General features: G+C 51.1%; 1 pseudogene; it reads left to right on the forward strand.

The window, feature by feature from the left end:
* LOC109870753 (rab3 GTPase-activating protein catalytic subunit-like) overlaps positions 1–18,510 on the forward strand; it is an 81,355-nt pseudogene that overhangs the window by 11,606 nt on the left and 51,239 nt on the right.

Raw genomic sequence — 18,510 nt, forward strand, 5'->3', positions numbered from 1 at the left:
GATTCAGACTGGTCGGTGGTTCCCCACACCTCCTCTGCTGTCTCCTCTGATTCAGACAGGCCGGTGCTCCCCCACACCTCTTCTGCTGCTGTCTCCTCTGATTCAGACTGGCCGGTGGTCCCCCACACCTCTTCTGCTGTCTCCTCTGATTCAGACTGGCCGTTGGTCCCCCACACCTCCTCTGCTGTCTCCTCTGATTCAGACTGGTCGGTGGTCCCCCACACCTCCTCTGCTGTCTCCTCTGATTCAGACTGGCCGGTGGTCCCTCAGACCTCCTCTGCTGTCTCCTCTGATTCAGACTGGTCGGTGGTCCCCCACACCTCCTCTGCTGTCTCCTCTGATTCAGACTGGCCGGTGGTCCCTCAGACCTCCTCTGCTGTCTCCTCTGATTCAGACTGGTCGGTGGTCCCCCACACCTCCTCTGCTGTCTCCTCTGATTCAGACAGGACGGTGGTTCCCCACACCTCCTCTGCTGTCTCCTCTGATTCAGACTGGTCGGTGGTCCCCCACACCTCCTCTGCTGTCTCCTCTGTTTCAGACAGGACGGTGGTTCCCCACACCTCCTCTGCTGTCTCCTCTGTTTCAGACAGGCCGGTGCTCCCCCAAATCAAATCAAATCAAATCAAATTTATTTATATAGCCCTTCGTACATCAGCTGATATCTCAAAGTGCTGTACAGAAACCCAGCCTAAAACCCCAAACAGCAAGCAATGCAGGTGTAGAAGCACGGTGGCTAGGAAAAACTCCCTAGAAAGGCCAATACCTAGGAAGAAACCTAGAGAGGAACCAGGCTATGTGGGGTGGCCAGTCCTCTTCTGGCTGTGCCGGGTGGAGATTATAACAGAACATGGCCAAGATGTTCAATGTTCATAAATGACCAGCATGGTCGAATAATAATAAGGCAGAACAGTTGAAACTAGAGCAGCAGCACAGTCAGGTGGAAGTTGAAACTGGAGCAGCAGCATGGCCAGGTAGACTGGGGACAGCAAGGAGTCATCATGTCAGGTAGTCCTGGGGCATGGTCCTAGGGCTCAGGTCAGTTGAAACTGGAACAGCAGCATGGCCAGGTGGACTGGGGACAGCAAGGAGTCATCATGTCAGGTAGTCCTGGGGCATGGTCCTAGGGCTCAGGTCCTCCGAGAGAGAGAAAGAAAGAGAGAAGGAGAGAATTAGAGAACGCACACTTAGATTCACACAGGACACCGAATAGGACAGGAGAAGTACTCCAGATATAACAAACTGACCCCAGCCCCCCGACACATAAACTACTGCAGCATAAATACTGGAGGCTGAGACAGGAGGGGTCAGGAGACACTGTGGCCCCATCCGAGGACACCCCCGGACAGGGCCAAACAGGAAGGATATAACCCCACCCACTTTGCCAAAGCACAGCCCCCACACCACTAGAGGGATATCTTCAACCACCAACTTACCATCCTGAGACAAGGCTGAGTATAGCCCACAAAGATCTCCGCCACGGCACAACCCAAGGGGGGGGGCGCCAACCCAGACAGGATGACCACAACAGTGAATCAACCCACTCAGGTGACGCACCCCCTCCAGGGACGGCATGAGAGAGCCCCAGCAAGCCAGTGACTCAGCCCCTGTAATAGGGTTAGAGGCAGAGAATCCCAGTGGAAAGAGGGGAACCGGCCAGGCAGAGACAGCAAGGGCGGTTCGTTGCTCCAGAGCCTTTCCGTTCACCTTCCCACTCCTGGGCCAGACTACACTCAATCATATGACCCACTGAAGAGATGAGTCTTCAGTAAAGACTTAAAGGTTGAGACCGAGTTTGCGTCTCTGACATGGGTAGGCAGACCGTTCCATAAAAATTGAGCTCTATAGGAGAAAGCCCTGCCTCCAGCTGTTTGCTTAGAAATTCTAGGGACAATTAGGAGGCCTGCGTCTTGTGACCGTAGCGTACGTATAGGTATGTACGGCAGGACCAAATCAGAGAGATAGGTAGGAGCAAGCCCATGTAATGCTTTGTAGGTTAGCAGTAAAACCTTGAAATCAGCCCTTGCTTTGACAGGAAGCCAGTGTAGAGAGGCTAGCACTGGAGTAATATGATCAAATTTTTTGGTTCTAGTCAGGATTCTAGCAGCCGTATTTAGCACTAACTGAAGTTTATTTAGTGCTTTATCTGGGTAGCCGGAAAATAGAGCATTGCAGTAGTCTAACCTAGAAGTGACAAAAGCATGGATTAATTTTTCTGCATCATTTTTGGACAGAAAGTTTCTGATTTTTGCAATGTTACGTAGATGTAAAAAAGCTGTCCTCGAAATGGTCTTTTCTTCAAAAGAGAGATCAGGGTCCAGAGTAACGCCGAGGTCCTTCACAGTTTTATTTGAGACGACTGTACAACCATTAAGATTAATTGTCAGATTCAACAGAAGATCTCTTTGTTTCTTGGGACCTAGAACAAGCATCTCTGTTTTGTCCGAGTTTAATAGTAGAAAGTTTGCAGCCATCCACTTCCTTATGTCTGAAACACATGCTTCTAGCGAGGGCAATTTTGGGGCTTCACCATGTTTCATTGAAATGTACAGCTGTGTGTCATCCGCATAGCAGTGAAAGTTTACATTATGTTTTCGAATAACATCCCCAAGAGGTAAAATATATAGTGAAAACAATAGTGGTCCTAAAACGGAACCTTGAGGAACACCGAAATTTACAGTTGATTTGTCAGAGGACAAACCATTCACAGAGACAAACTGATATCTTTCCGACAGATAAGATCTAAACCAGGCCAGAACATGTCCGTGTAGACCAATTTGGGTTTCCAATCTCTCCAAAAGAATGTGGTGATCGATGGTATCAAAAGCAGCACTAAGGTCTAGGAGCACGAGGACAGATGCAGAGCCTCGGTCCGATGCCATTAAAATGTCATTTACCACCTTCACAAGTGCCGTCTCAGTGCTATGATGGGGTCTAAAACCAGACTGAAGCATTTCGTATACATTGTTTGTCTTCAGGAAGGCAGTGAGTTGCTGCGCAACAGCCTTCTCTAAAATTTTTGAGAGGAATGGAAGATTCGATATAGGCCGATTAGTTTTTTATATTTTCTGGGTCAAGGTTTGGCTTTTTCAAGAGAGGCTTTATTACTGCCACTTTTAGTGAGTTTGGTACACATCCAGTGGATAGAGAGCCGTTTATTATGTTCAACATAGGAGGGCCAAGCACAGGAAGCAGCTCTTTCAGTAGTTTAGTTGGAATAGGGTCCAGTATGCAGCTTGAAGGTTTAGAGGCCATGATTATTTTCATCATTGTGTCAAGAGATATAGTACTAAAACACTTGAGCGTCTCTCTTGATCCTAGGTCCTGGCAGAGTTGTGCAGACTCAGGACAACTGAGGTTTGGAGGAATACGCAGGTTTAAAGAGGAGTCCGTAATTTGCTTTCTAATAATCATAATCTTTTCCTCAAAGAAGTTCATGAATTTATCACTGCTAAAGTGAAAGTCATCCTCTCTTGGGGAATGCTGCTTTTTAGTTAGCTTTGCGACAGTATTAAAAAGGAATTTCGGATTGTTCTTATTTTCCTCAATTAAGTTAGAAAAATAGGATGATCGATCAGCAGTAAGGGCTCTACGGTACTGCACGGTACCGTCCTTCCAAGCTAGTCGGAAGACTTCCAGTTTGGTGTGGCGCCATTTCCGTTCCAATTTTCTGGAAGCTTGCTTCAGAGCTCGGGTATTTTCTGTGTACCAGGGAGCTAGTTTCTTCTGAGAATTTTTTTTTAGTTTTTAGGGGTGCAACTGCATCTAGGGTATTGCGCAAGGTTAGATTGAGATCCTCAGTTAGGTGGTTAACTGATTTTTGTCCTCTGGCGTCCTTGGGTAGGCAGAGGGAGTCTGGAAGGGCATCAAGGAATCTTTGTGTTGTCTGTGAATTTATAGCACGACTTTTGATGTTCCTTGGTTGGGGTCTAAGCAGATTATTTGTTGCAATTGCAAACGTAATAAAATGGTGGTCCGATAGTCCAGGATTATGAGGAAAAACATTAAGATCCACCACATTTATTCCATGGGACAAAACTAGGTCCAGCGTATGACTGTGACAGTGAGTGGGTCCAGAGACATGTTGGACAAAACCCACTGAGTCGATGATGGCTCCGAAAGCCTTTTGGAGTGGGTCTGTGGACTTTTCCATGTGAATATTAAAGTCACCAAAGATTAGAATATTATCTGCTATGACTACAAGGTCCGATAGGAATTCAGGGAACTCAGTGAGAAACGCTGTATATGGCCCAGGAGGCCTGTAAACAGTAGCTATAAAAAGTGATTGAGTAGGCTGCATAGATTTCATGACTAGAAGCTCAAAAGACGAAAATGTCATTTTTTTTTTTGTAAATTTAAATTTGCTATCGTAAATGTTAGCAACACCTCCGCCTTTGCGGGATGCACGGGGGATATGGTCACTAGTGTAGCCAGGAGGTGAGGCCTCATTTAAAACAGTAAATTCATCAGGCTTAAGCCATGTTTCAGTCAGGCCAATCACATCAAGATTATGATCAGTGATTAGTTCATTGACTATAATTGCCTTTGAAGTAAGGGATCTAACATTAAGTAGCCCTATTTTGAGATGTGAGGTATCATGATCTCTTTCAGTAATGACAGGAATGGAGGTGGTCTTTATCCTAGTGAGATTGCTAAGGCGAACACCGCCATGTTTAGTTTTGCCCAACCTAGGTCGAGGCACAGACACGGTCTCAATGGTGATAGCTGAGCTGACTACACTGACTGTGCTAATGGCAGACTCCACTATGCTGGCAGGCTGGCTAACAGCCTGCTGCCTGGCCTGCACCCTATTTCATTGTGGAGCTAGAGGAGTTAGAGCCCTGTCTATGTTGGTAGATAAGATGAGAGCACCCCTCCAGCTAGGATGGAGTCCGTCACTCCTCAGCAGGTCAGGCTTGGTCCTGTTTGTGGGTGAGTCCCAGAAAGAGGGCCAATTATCTACAAATTCTAACTTTTGGGAGGGGCAGAAAACAGTTTTCAACCAGCGATTGAGTTGTGAGACTCTGCTGTAGAGCTCATCACTCCCCCTAACTGGGAGGGGGCCAGAGACAATTACTCGATGCCGACACATCTTTCTAGCTGATATGCACGCAGAAGCTATGTTGCGCTTAGTGATTTCTGACTGTTTCATCCTAACATCGTTGGTGCCGACGTGGATAACAATATCTCTATACTCTCTACACTCGCCAGTTTTAGCTTTAGCCAGCACCATCTTCAGATTAGCCTTAACGTCGGTAGCCCTGCCCCCGGGTAAACAGTGTATGATCGCTGGATGATTCGCTTTAAGTCTAATACTGCGGGTAATGGAGTCGCCAATGACTAGAGTTTTCAATTTGTCAGAGCTAATGGTGGGAAGCTTCGGCGTCTCAGACCCCGTACCGGGAGGAGTAGAGACCAGAGAAGAATCGGCCTCTGACTCCGACCCGCTGCTTAATGGGGAAAACCGGTTGAAAGTTTCTGTCGGCTGAATGAGCGACACCGGTTGAGCGTTCCTACAGCATTTCCTTCCAGAAACCGTGAGAAAGTTGTCCGGCTGCGGGGACTGTGCCAGGGGATTTACACTACTATCTGTACTTACTGGTGCCACAGACGCTATTTCATCCTTTCCTACACTGAAATTACCCTTGCCTAACGATTGCGTCTGAAGCTGGGCTTGCAGCACAGCTAAGGCGAGTACAGCGGCTGCAATTAGAAGGCATCATGTTAATGTTACTACTTAGCTTCGGCTGTTGGAGGTCCTGACGAATCGTGTCCAGATAAAGCGTCCGGAGTGAAAAAGTTGAGGAAAAAATAAATAAATATATGAACGGTAATTAAAAAGTGAAAACCGTAAAGTTGTCAGGTAGCAAAACAGGTTAGCAACAAAACGCACAGCAACTCGAAAACAAGCCTGCAAGTTGTGACCGGAAATGACGTCCCCACACCTCTTCTGCTGCTGTCTCCTCTGATTCAGACTGGCTGGTGGTCCCCCACACCTCCTCTGCTGTCTCCTCTGATTCAGACTGGTCGGTGGTCCCCCACACCTCCTCTGCTGTCTCCTCTGATTCAGACTGGCCGGTGGTCCCTCAGACCTCCTCTGCTGTCTCCTCTGATTCAGACTGGTCGGTGGTCCCCCACACCACCTCTGCTGTCTCCTCTGATTCAGACAGGATGGTGGTTCCCCACACCTCCTCTGCTGTCTCCTCTGATTCAGACTGGCCGGTGCTCCCCCACACCTCTTCTGCTGTCTCCTCTGATTCAGACTGGCCGTTGGTCCCCCACACCTCCTCTGCTGTCTCCTCTGATTCAGACTGGCTGGTGGTCCCCCACACCTCCTCTGCTGCTGTCTCCTCTGATTCAGACTGGTCTGTGGTCCCTCAGACCTCCTCTGCTGTCTCCTCTGATTCAGACTGGCCGGTGGTCCCCCACACCTCCTCTGCTGTCTCCTCTGATTCAGACTGGCCGGTGGTCCCCCACACCTCTTCTGCTATCTCCTCTGATTCAGACTGGCCGTTGGTCCCCCACACCTCCTCTGCTGTCTCCTCTGATTCAGACTGGTCGGTGGTCCCCCACACCTCCTCTGCTGCTGTCTCCTCTGATTCAGACTGGTCGGTGGTCCCCCACACCTCCTCTGCTGTCTCCTCTGATTCAGACTGGTCGGTGGTCCCCCACACCTCCTCTGCTGTCTCCTCTGATTCAGACTGGTCGGTAGTCCCCCACACCTCCTCTGCTGTCTCCTCTGATTCAGACTGGCCGGTGGTCCCCCACACCTCCTCTGCTGTCTCCTCTGATTCAGACTGGTCGGTGGTCCCCCACACCTCCTCTGCTGTCTCCTCTGATTCAGACTGGCCGGTGGTCCCCCAGACCTCCTCTGCTGTCTCCTCTGATTCAGACTGGTTGGTGGTCCCCCAGACCTCCTCTGCTGTCTCCTCTGATTCAGACTGGTCTGTGGTCCCCCACACCTCCTCTGCTGTCTCCTCTGATTCAGACTGGCCGGTGGTCACACCACACCTCCTCTGCTGTCTCCTCTGATTCAGACTGGCCGGTGGTCCCCCACACCTCCTCTGCTGCTGTCTCCTCTGATTCAGAGTGGCCGGTGGTCCCCCACACCTCCTCTGCTGCTGTCTCCTCTGATTCAGAGTGGCCGGTGGTCCCCCACACCTCCTCTGCTGCTGTCTCCTCTGATTCAGACTGGTCGGTGGTCCCCCACACCTCCTCTGCTGCTGTCTCCTCTGATTCAGACTGGCCGGTGGTCCCCCACACCTCCTCTGCTGCTGTCTCCTCTGATTCAGACTGGCCGGTGGTCCCCCACACCTCCTCTGCTGCTGTCTCCTCTGATTCAGACTGGCCGGTGGTCCCCCACACCTCCTCTGCTGCTGTCTCCTCTGATTCAGAGTGGCCGGTGGTCCCCCACACCTCCTCTGCTGCTGTCTCCTCTGATTCAGAGTGGCCGGTGGTCCCCCACACCTCCTCTGCTGCTGTCTCCTCTGATTCAGAGTGGCCGGTGGTCCCCCACACCTCCTCTGCTGCTGTCTCCTCTGATTCAGACTGGTCGGTGGTCCCCCACACCTCCTCTGCTGCTGTCTCCTCTGATTCAGACTGGTCGGTGGTCCCCCACACCTCCTCTGCTGCTGTCTCTTCTGATTCAGAGTGGCCGGTGGTCCCCCACACCTCCTCTGCTGCTGTCTCCTCTGATTCAGAGTGGCCGGTGGTCCCCCACACCTCCTCTGCTGCTGTCTCCTCTGATTCAGACTGGTCGGTGGTCCCCCACACCTCCTCTGCTGCTGTCTCCTCTGATTCAGACTGGTCGGTGGTCCCCCACACCTCCTCTGCTGTCTCCTCTGATTCAGACTGGTCGGTGGTCCCCCACACCTCCTCTGCTGTCTCCTCTGATTCAGACTGGTCGGTAGTCCCCCACACCTCCTCTGCTGTCTCCTCTGATTCAGACTGGCCGGTGGTCCCCCACACCTCCTCTGCTGTCTCCTCTGATTCAGACTGGTCGGTGGTCCCCCACACCTCCTCTGCTGTCTCCTCTGATTCAGACTGGCCGGTGGTCCCCCAGACCTCCTCTGCTGTCTCCTCTGATTCAGACTGGTTGGTGGTCCCCCAGACCTCCTCTGCTGTCTCCTCTGATTCAGACTGGTCTGTGGTCCCCCACACCTCCTCTGCTGTCTCCTCTGATTCAGACTGGCCGGTGGTCACACCACACCTCCTCTGCTGTCTCCTCTGATTCAGACTGGCCGGTGGTCCCCCACACCTCCTCTGCTGCTGTCTCCTCTGATTCAGAGTGGCCGGTGGTCCCCCACACCTCCTCTGCTGCTGTCTCCTCTGATTCAGACTGGCCGGTGGTCCCCCACACCTCCTCTGCTGCTGTCTCCTCTGATTCAGACTGGCCGGTGGTCCCCCACACCTCCTCTGCTGCTGTCTCCTCTGATTCAGAGTGGCCGGTGGTCCCCCACACCTCCTCTGCTGCTGTCTCCTCTGATTCAGAGTGGCCGGTGGTCCCCCACACCTCCTCTGCTGCTGTCTCCTCTGATTCAGAGTGGCCGGTGGTCCCCCACACCTCCTCTGCTGCTGTCTCCTCTGATTCAGACTGGTCGGTGGTCCCCCACACCTCCTCTGCTGCTGTCTCCTCTGATTCAGACTGGTCGGTGGTCCCCCACACCTCCTCTGCTGCTGTCTCTTCTGATTCAGAGTGGCCGGTGGTCCCCCACACCTCCTCTGCTGCTGTCTCCTCTGATTCAGAGTGGCCGGTGGTCCCCCACACCTCCTCTGCTGCTGTCTCCTCTGATTCAGAGTGGCCGGTGGTCCCCCACACCTCCTCTGCTGCTGTCTCCTCTGATTCAGAGTGGCCGGTGGTCCCCCACACCTCCTCTGCTGCTGTCTCCTCTGATTCAGACTGGCCGGTGGTCCCCCACACCTCCTCTGCTGCTGTCTCCTCTGATTCAGACTGGCCGGTGGTCCCCCACACCTCCTCTGCTGCTGTCTCCTCCACCAGAAACTCCAGGTAACTAACCGATCATACATTTTTAATAGTCTGTAGTTTACTGTGTGAACAACCTCAGTAATCAATGCAGTGAGGTCCATATGTGCACAGTTGGGTCTAGTCTATCAACTGTATAGATACAGACCTCGCTATAATTATTACTAAGTCTGTTTACTTAGTCCAAATAGGCTTTGTCAGAGATGTCCTCTTCCCCCTTGAAGGCCTGCAACAACAGCAAAGTACTTTGCAAAGTCTTTGATAAAGCCCAACACACCAACATGAACAATAGCTACATGAAAGCATTAATCCAGCACAAAAGCAATCTGAATGCCAAAATTAATTGTTTAGGAAGAATGGATTAAAATGGATTCATATGTATTAATATGATGATAGCATAAGCTACCTGTACAGTCGTGGCCAAAAGTTTTGAGAATGACACAAATATAAATTTTCACAAAATCTGCTGCACCAGTTTGTATGATGGCAATTTGCATATACTCCAGAATATTATGAAGAGTGATCAGAGGAATTGCAATTAATTGCAAAGCCCTCTTTGCCATGCAAATGAACTGAATCTCAAAAAAACATTTCCACTGCATTTCAGCTCTGCCACAAAAGGAGGCTTCAGGGCGCCCAAGAAAGTCCAGCAAGCGCCAGGACCGTCTCCTAAAGTTGATTCAGCTGCGGGATCGGGGCACCACCAGTACAGAGTTTGCTCAGGAATGGCAGCAGGCAGGTGTGAGTGCATCTACACGCACAGTGAGGCGAAGACTTTTAGAGGATGGCCTGGTGTCAAGAAGGGCAGCAAAGAAGACACTTCTCCACGAAAAACAACAGGGACAGACTGATATTCTGCAAAATTACAGGGATTGGATTGGACTGCTGAGAACTGGGGTAAAGTCATTTTCTCTGATGAATCCCCTTTCCGATTGTTTGGGGATTCCGGAAAAAAGCTTGTCCGAAGAAGACAAGGTGAGCGCTACCATCAGTCCTGTGTCATGCCAACAGTAAAGCATCCTGAGACCATTCATGTGTGGGGTTGCTTCTCAGCCAAGGGAGTGGGCTCACTCACTAAGAACACAGCCATGAATAAAGAATGGTACCAACACATCCTCCGAGAGCAACTTCTCCCAACCATCCAGGAACAGTTCGGGGACGAACAATGCCCTTCCCAGCATGATGGAGCACCTTGCCATAAGGCAAAAGTGATAACTAAGTGGCTCTAGGAACAAAACATCGATATTTTGGGTCCATGGCCAGGAAACTCCCCAGACCTTAATCCAATTGAGAACTCGGGGTCAATCCTCAAGAGGCGGGTGGACAAACAAAAACCCACAAATTCTGACAAACTCCAAGCATTGATTATGCTAGAATGGGCTGCCATCAGTCAGAATGTGGCCCAGAAGTTAATTGACAGCATGCCAGGGCAAATTGCAGAGGTCTTGAAAAAGAAGGGTCAACACGGCAAATTTAGATTCTTTGCATCAACTTCATGTAATTGTCAATAAAAGCCTTTGACACTTATGAAATGCTTGTAATTATACTTCAGTATTCCATAGTAACATCTGACAAAAATATCTAAAGACACTGAAGCAGCAAACTTTGTGAAAATTTATATTTGTGTCATTCTGAAAACTTTTGGCCACGACTGTACACCAGGACGACTGTACACCAGGATCTTAATTTTTTTTGTTTTGCATATTAGTCTGGCAGAGATACTTGTAGTGCAGAATTGGTACATTTCTCCTCAGGGAGTTTGCTGAATTTAGTGTAAATTGATCCTGGAGAGGATGATTTAAGAACGTCAGAACAGAATGGTGAGTTTCAGCCAACGGATACTAATGTCTTATGATGATGATGATGAGGGAGTGAGTGAGTCGACAGGGAGCAGAGGGAGAGATGGAGAGGGAGCGAGAGAGTGAGTCGACAGGGAGCAGAGGGAGAGATAGAAGGATGGAGAGAGTGAGCACTGCCTAGCCCCACAGCCCTGCCAGACGTCTGCAGATAGCCCAGATAGACCCATGAACACTTTTCTTATTCAGCCACCCACTCCTCACCTGGGGGAGGAAAGGATGGAGAGAGAAAGAGAGAAGAATAGAAAGAGGGAAGGAGGGAGAGAGGTGGTAATAAAGATGCCCAGAGAGACAGGGAGAGTGGGAGGGTGAGAGGGAAAGAGAGATAATATCTTTCTGGAAAGTCGAGGCGGAGAGCAGTGAGAGCCTCTTTAACGGCAATCACTTTAATAAGAGGAAGAGGCTTCCAGGCAGCACTGTGTCCCTCTCTTCTCTCTCATTGCTGCTCCCTCTCTCTCTATCTCTCTCTCGCTGCTCCCTCACCCTCTCTCTCTCGCTGCTCTCTATCTCTCTCTCGCTGCTCTCTCTCTCGCTGCTCTCTATCTCTCTCTCGCTGCTCTCTCTCGCTGCTCCCTCTCTCTCTCTCTCGCTGCTCCCTCTCTCTCTCTCTCGCTGCTCTCCTTCTATCTCTCTCTATCTCTCTCTCTCGCTGCTCCCTCACACTCTCTCTCTGCTCTCTCTCGCTGCTCTCTCTCTCTCTCGCTGCTCTCTCTCTCTCGCTGCTCTCTCGCTCTCGCTGCTCTCTCTCTCTGCTCTCGCTCTCGCTGCTCTCTCTCTCTCGCTGCTCTCTCTCGCTTCTCTATCTCTCGCTGCTCTCTCTCGCTGCTCTCTCTCTCTCGCTGCTCTCTCTCTCTCTCTCGCTGCTCTCTCTCGCTGCTCTCTCTCTCTCGCTGCTCTCTCTCTCTCGCTGCGCTCTCTCTCTCTCGCTGCGCTCTCTCTCTCGCTGCTCTCTCTCGCTGCTCTCCCTCTCTCTCATTTGCTGCTCCCTCTCTCTCTCTCTCGCTGCTCTCTCACCCTCTCTCTCTCTCTCTCTCTCTCTTGCTCTTTCCCGCTGCTCTCTCTCTCTCTCTTTCTCGCTGCTCCCTCACCCTCTCTCTCTCTCTGGCTGCTCCTCTCTCTCTGCTCTCTCTCTCGCTTCTCTCTCTCTCTCTCTCGCTGCTCTCTCTCTCTCGCTGCTCTCTCTCTCTCTCGCTGCTCTCCCTCTCTCTCATTTGCTGCTCCCTCTCTCTCTCTCGCTGCTCTCTCACCCTCTCTCTCTCTCTCTCTTTCTCGCTGCTCCCTCACCCTCTCTCTCTCTGCTCTCTCTCTCGCTTCTCTCTCTCTCTGCTCTCTCTCTCGCTGCTCCCTCTCTCTCGCTCTCGCTCTCTCGCCTCTCTCTCTCTTTCTCGCTGCTCCCTCCCTCTCTCTCTCTCTCTCTCTCTGCTCTCTCTCTCGCTGCTCTCTCTCTCTCGCTGCTCTCTCTCGCTGCTCTCTCTCTCGCTGCTCTCTCTCTCGCTGCTCTCTCTCTCTCTCTCTCTCTCTCTCACTGCTCTCTCTCTAGCTGCTCTCTCTCTCTCTCTCTCTCTCTCTCTCCTCTCTCTCTCTCTCTCTCGCTGCTCTCTCTCTCTCTCTCGCTGCTCTCTCTCTCTCTCTCTCTCTCTCGCTGCTCTCTCTCTCTCGCTGCTCTCTCTCTCTCTCTCGCTGCTCTCTCTCTCTCTCTCGCTGCTCTCTCTCTCTCTCTCGCTGCTCTCTCTCTCTCTCTCTCTCGCTGCTCTCTCTCTCTCTCGCTGCTCTCTCTCTCTCTCTCTCCGCTGCTCTCTCTCTCGCTGCTCTCTCTCTCTCTCTCTCTCGCTGCTCTCTCTCTCGCTGCTCTCTCTCTCTCTCTTGCTGCTCTCGCTCTCAACGCATCACCGGGGGCAAACTACCTGCCCTTCAGGACATCAGACCGTATACCACGGGTATGACAAAACCTATATTTTTACTGCTTTGACTACGTTGGTTTATAATAGCAATAAGTCACCTCAGGGGGTTGTGGTATATGGCTAATATACCACGGCTAAGGGCTGTATCCAGGCACTCCGCGTTGCGTCGTGGTATATTGGCCATATACCACACCCCCCTCTGGCCTTATTGCTTAAATATACCTGAGTGACCAGGGATGTACAGGGGTTCCTTGGAGTTGAGCAGGGTCAACTTCCTGTGTGGGTGGAGCCGACCCTCCAGGCTTGCCCGCCTTGGCCCCGTCCTCTTTAGCTCCACCCTTCTTGCAGTCTGTAGAGGGACCATCCTTCACCACCTCTGTGTCGCTCAGACACTCAAAGAACTCGTCTTCGCTCTCACTGTAGCTCCACGTGTCCCGTGACTTCCCAGGAGACACCTCTATCGCGCCCACCACCGTTGCCGCACTCTCCGGTCCCAGGCACCCATTCTCGGTCAACCCTGACACGTTTCTCTCCCTCTTTCTCCCTACTTTTGCCATTTCCTCCCGTCATCCCTCCCTCTCTTCCTCTAGTTCTCCTTATCTCTCTCCTCTCTCACTGCTCCCTCTCCCTCCCTCTCTCTCTCTTGCTGCTCTCTCTCTCTCTGGCTGCTCCCTCTCTCTCTCTCTCTATTTCTCTCTCGCTTCTCTCTCTCTCTCTCTCTCTCTCTATTTCTCTCTCTCTCTCTCTCTCTATTTCTCTCTCGCTTCTCTCTCGCTTCTCTATTTCTCTCTCGCTTCTCTATTTCTCTCTCGCTTCTCTATTTCTCTCTCGCTTCTCTATTTCTCTCTCGCTGCTCTTACTCTCTGGCTGCTCCCTCTCTCTCCCTCTCTCTCCATCTCTCTCTCGCTTCTCTTACTCTCTGGCTGCTCCCTCTCTCTCCCTCTCTCTCTCTCTCTCTCGCTGCTCCTCTCTCTCTGCTCTCTCTCTCTCTCTCTCTCTCTCTCGCTGCTCTTGTCATACCCGTGGTATACGGTCTGATATACCACGGCTTATCAGCCTATCTCCATCTCTCTCTCTCTCTCTCTCTCTCTCTCTCTCTCTCTCTCTCTCTATTTCTCTCTCGCTGCTCTTGCTCTCTGGCTGCTCCCTCTCTCTCCCTCTAACTCCCTCTCTCTCTCGCTGCTCTCTCTCGCTGCTCTCTCTCTCTCTCTCTCTCTCTCTCTCTCTCTCTCTCTCTCTCTCTCGAGCTGCTCATTCGCTCTTCGCTGTTGAGTCCCTCTCTCTCCCCTCTCTCTTGCTGCTCTCTCTCTCTCTCTGGCTGCTCCCTCTTTCTCTTGCTGCTCTCTCTCTCGCTGTGCTCTCTCTCTCTCTCGCTGCTCCCTCGCTGTTCTCTCGCTCTCTGGCTGCTCCCTCTCTCACTCTCTCTCTCACTTCTTCCTCTCTTTCTCTCGCTGCTCTCGCTCTCTCTCGCTTCTCTCTCTCTCTGCTCCCTCTCTCGCTGCTCCCTCTCGCTGTTCTCTCGCTCTCTGGCTGCTCCCTCTCTCACTCGCTCTCTCGCTTCTTCCTCTCTTTCTCTCGCTGCTCTCGCTCTCTGGCTGCTCCCTCTCACTCTCTGCTCCCTCTCTCTCCCTCCCTCTCTCTCCCTCTCACTCTCTGCTCCCTCTCTCTCTCGCTTCTCTCTCTCGCTGCTCCCTCTCTCTCTCTCTCTCTCACTCTCGCCTCTTCCTCTCGCTTCTTCCTCTCTTTCTCTCGCTGCTCTCGCTATCTGGCTGCTCCCTCTCTCTCTCTCTCTCTTTCTCTCTCGCTTCTCTATTTCTCTCTCTCTTCTCGCTCTCGCTGCTCCCTCCCTCTCTGCCCCCTCTCTCTCCCTCCTCTCTCTCTCTCTCTCTCTCTCGCTGCTCCATCTCTCTCCCTCTCTCTCTCTCGCTGCTCCTTCTCTCTCTCGCTGCTCCATCTCTCTCCCTCTCTCTCTCTCGCTGCTCCTTCTCTCTCTCTCTCTCTCTCTCTCTCTCTCTCTCTCTCTCTCTGCTCCCTCTCTCTCTCGCTCTCTCTTTCTCTCCCTCTCTCTGCTCCCTCTCTCTGCTCCCTCTTTCTCTCTCTCTCTCTCTGCTCCCCCTCTCTCTCTCTCTCTCGCTGATCCTTCTCTCTCTCTCTCTCTCGCTGGTCCTTCTCTCTCTCTCTCTCTCTCTCTCTCTCTTTCGCTGCTCCCTCTCTCTCTCTCTCTCTCTCTCGCTGCTCCCCCCCCCCTCTCTCGCTGCTCCCCCTCTCTCTCTCTCGCTGCTCCCCCTCTCTCTCTCTTGCTGCTCCCCCTCTCTCTCTCTCGCTGCTCCTTCTCTCTCTCTCTCGCTGCTCCTTCTCTCTCTCTCTCGCTGCTCCTTCTCTCTCTCTCTCGCTGCTCCTTCTCTCTCTCTCTCGCTCCCCCTTAAGGTTGTACCGGGTAGAATTACACACACACACGCAAAAGACACATACCTCCCAAAAGCATGCCCTCTGCTGCTTGTGTGTCTTTCTCCAAAATGCTCAACTGCTGCACTGAGAGGAAGAGAGGGAGGAAAATGGCGAAAGGAGGAAGAAAGAGGGAGAGAAAAGTGTCAGGGTCGAGAATGGGAGCTCTGGGTCCGGAGAGTGCGGCGACGGTGGTGGGCGCGATAGAGGTGTCTCCTGGGAAGTCACGGGACACGTGGAGCTACAGTGAGAGCGAAGACGAGTTCTTTGAGTGTCTGAGCGACACAGAGGTGGTGAAAGACGGTCCCTCTACAGACGGCAAGAAGGGCGGGGCTAAAGAGGTCGGGGCCAAGGCGGGCAAGCCTGGAGGGTCGGCTCCATCCACACGGGAAGTTGACCCTGCTCAACTCCAAGGAACCCCTGTACATCCCTGTCACTCAGGTATATTTAAGCAATAAGGCCAGAGGGGGGTGTGGTATATGGCTAATATATCACGACGCAACGCGGAGTGCCTGGATACAGCCCTTAGCCGTGGTATATTGGCCATATACCACAACCCCCTGAGGTGACTTATTGCTATTATAAACCAACGTAGTCAAAGCAGTAAAAATATAGGTTTTGTCATACCCGTGGTATACGGTCTGATATTCCACGGCTTATCAGCCAATCAGCATTCAGGGCTTGAACCACCCAGTTTATAATACTCTATTTAATGTAGTGCACACCCCTATATATCTTTCTCTCAGGTATATTACCGTATATACTGTAATACAAGCACCACACCCCTGTACACCCATGTCACTTGGGTATATTACGTACAGCACCAGTCAAAAGTTTAGATACATCTACTCATTCAAGGGTTTTTCTTTATTTGTACTATTTTCTACATTGTAAAATAATAGTGAAGACATCAAAATTATGAAATCAAATCAAATTGTATTTGTCACATACACATGGTTAGCAGATGTTAATGCGAGTGTAGCGAAATGCTTGTGCTTCTAGTTCCGACAATGCAGTAATAACCAATGAGTAATCTAACCTAACAATTTCACAACATCTACCTTATACACACACAAGTGTAAAGGGATGAAGAATATGTACAAAAAGATATATGAATGAGTGATGGTACAGAACGGCATAGGCAAGATGCAGTAGATGGTATTGAGTACAGTATATACATATGAGATGAATAATGTAGGGTATGTAACCATTATATTAAGTGACATTGTTTAAAGTGTCTAGTGATACATTTTTTACATAAATTTGTCCATTATTAAAGTGGCTGGAGTTGAGTCAGTATGTTGGCAGCAGCCACTCAATGTTAGGGGTGGCTGTTTAACAGTCTGATGACCTTGAGATAGAAGCTGTTTTTCAGTCTCTTGGTCCCTGCTTTGATGCACCTGTACTGACCTCGCCTTCTGGATGATAGCGGGGTGAACAGGCAGTGGCTCGGGTGGTTGATGTCCTTGATGATCTTTTTGGCATTCCTGTGACATCGGGTGGTGTAGGTGTCCTGGAGGGCAGGTAGTTTGCCCCCGGTGATGCGTTGTGCAGACCTCACTACCCTCTGGAGAGCCTTACGGTTTTGGGCGGAGCAGGTGTCGTACCAGGCGGTGATACAGCCAGACAGGATGCTCTCGATTGTGCATCTGTAAAAGTTTGAGTGCTTTTGGTGACAAGCCAAATTTCTTCAGTCTCCTGAGGTTGAAGAGGCGCTGTTGCGCCTTCTTCACCACACTGTCTGTGTGGGTGGACCAATTCAGTTTCTCCGTGATGTGTACGCCAAGGAACTTAAAACTTACTACCCTCTCCACTACTGTCCCCTCAATGTGGATAGGGGGGTGCTCCCTCTGCTGTTTCCTAAAGTCCACAATCATCTCCTTTGTTTTGTTGACGTTAAGTGTGAGGTTATTTCCCTGACACCACCCTCCGAGGGCCCTCACCTCCTCCCTGTAGGCCGTCTCGTCGTTGTTGGTAATCAAGCCTACCACTGTAGTGTCTTCTGCAACTTGATGATTGAGTTGGAGGCGTGCGGGGCCATTCAGTCGTGGGTGAACAGGGAGTACAGGAGATGGCTCAGAACGCACCCTTGTGGGGCCCCAGTGTTGAGGACCAGCGGGGTGGAGATGTTGTTACCTACCCTCACCACCTGGGGGCGGCCCTTCAGGAAGTCCAGTACCCAGTTCCACAGGGCGGGGTCGAGACCCAGGATTTCGAGCTTGATGACGAGTTTGGAGGGTACTATGGTGTTAAATGCTGAGCTGTAGTCGATGAACAGCATTCTCACATAGGTATTCCTCTTGTCCAGATGGGTTAGGGCAGTGTGGTTGCGATTGCGTCGTCTATGGACCTATTGGGGCGGTAAGCAAATGGGAGTTGGTCCCCCCTTTGCTGCTATAACAGCTTCCTCTCTTCTGGGAAGGCTTTCTACTAGATGTTGGAACATTGCTGCGCGGACTTGCTTCCATTCAGCCACAAGAGCATTAGGGAGGTTGGGCACTGATGTTGGGCGTGTTCCAATTCATCCCAAAGGTGTTCGATGGGGTTGAGGTCAGGGCTCTGTGCAGGCCAGTCAAGTTCTTCCACACCGATCGCAACAAACCATTTCTGTATGGACCTCGATATTTGTGCACGGGGGAAATGTGCACAGGTAGCCTAGTGGTTAGAGCGTTGGGCCAGTAACCGAAAGGTTGCTAGATCGAATCCCCGAGCTGGCAAGGTAAAACTCCGTCGTCTGCCTCTGAACAAGGCAGTTAACCCACTGTTCCTAGGCCGTCATTGTAAGTAAGCTGACTTGCCTAGTTAATTAAAGGTTAAATAAATAAAAAACAGTTGTCATGATGAAACACTAAAAACCTGTTGCCACAAAGTTGGAAACACAGAAACATCTAGAATGTAGGGTTAATATTTCCCTTCACTGGAACTATGAAAAACAGCCCCAGACCATTATTCCTCCTCCATCAAACTTTACAGTTGGCACTATGCATTGGAGCAGGTAGCGTTCTCCTGGCATCTGCCAAACCCAGATTTGTCCGTGGGACTGCCAGATGGTGAAGTGTAATTCATCACTCCAGAGAACGCGTTTCCACTGCTCCAGAGTCCAATGGTGGTGAGCTTTACACCACTCCACCCGACTCTTAGCATTGTACATGGCGATCTTAGGCTTGTGTGCAGCTGCTCAGTCATGGAAACCCATTTCATGAAGCTCCCAAGGAACAGTTATTGTGCTGACGTTGGTTCCCGAGGTAGTTTGGAACTCGGTAGTGAGTGTTGCAACTGAGGACAGACAATGTTATGTGCCATGCGCTTCAGCACTCAGCGGTACCGT

The sequence above is a fragment of the Oncorhynchus kisutch genome, linkage group LG26 (genome assembly GCF_002021735.2).
Source record: "Oncorhynchus kisutch isolate 150728-3 linkage group LG26, Okis_V2, whole genome shotgun sequence".
NCBI lineage: Eukaryota > Metazoa > Chordata > Actinopteri > Salmoniformes > Salmonidae > Oncorhynchus > Oncorhynchus kisutch.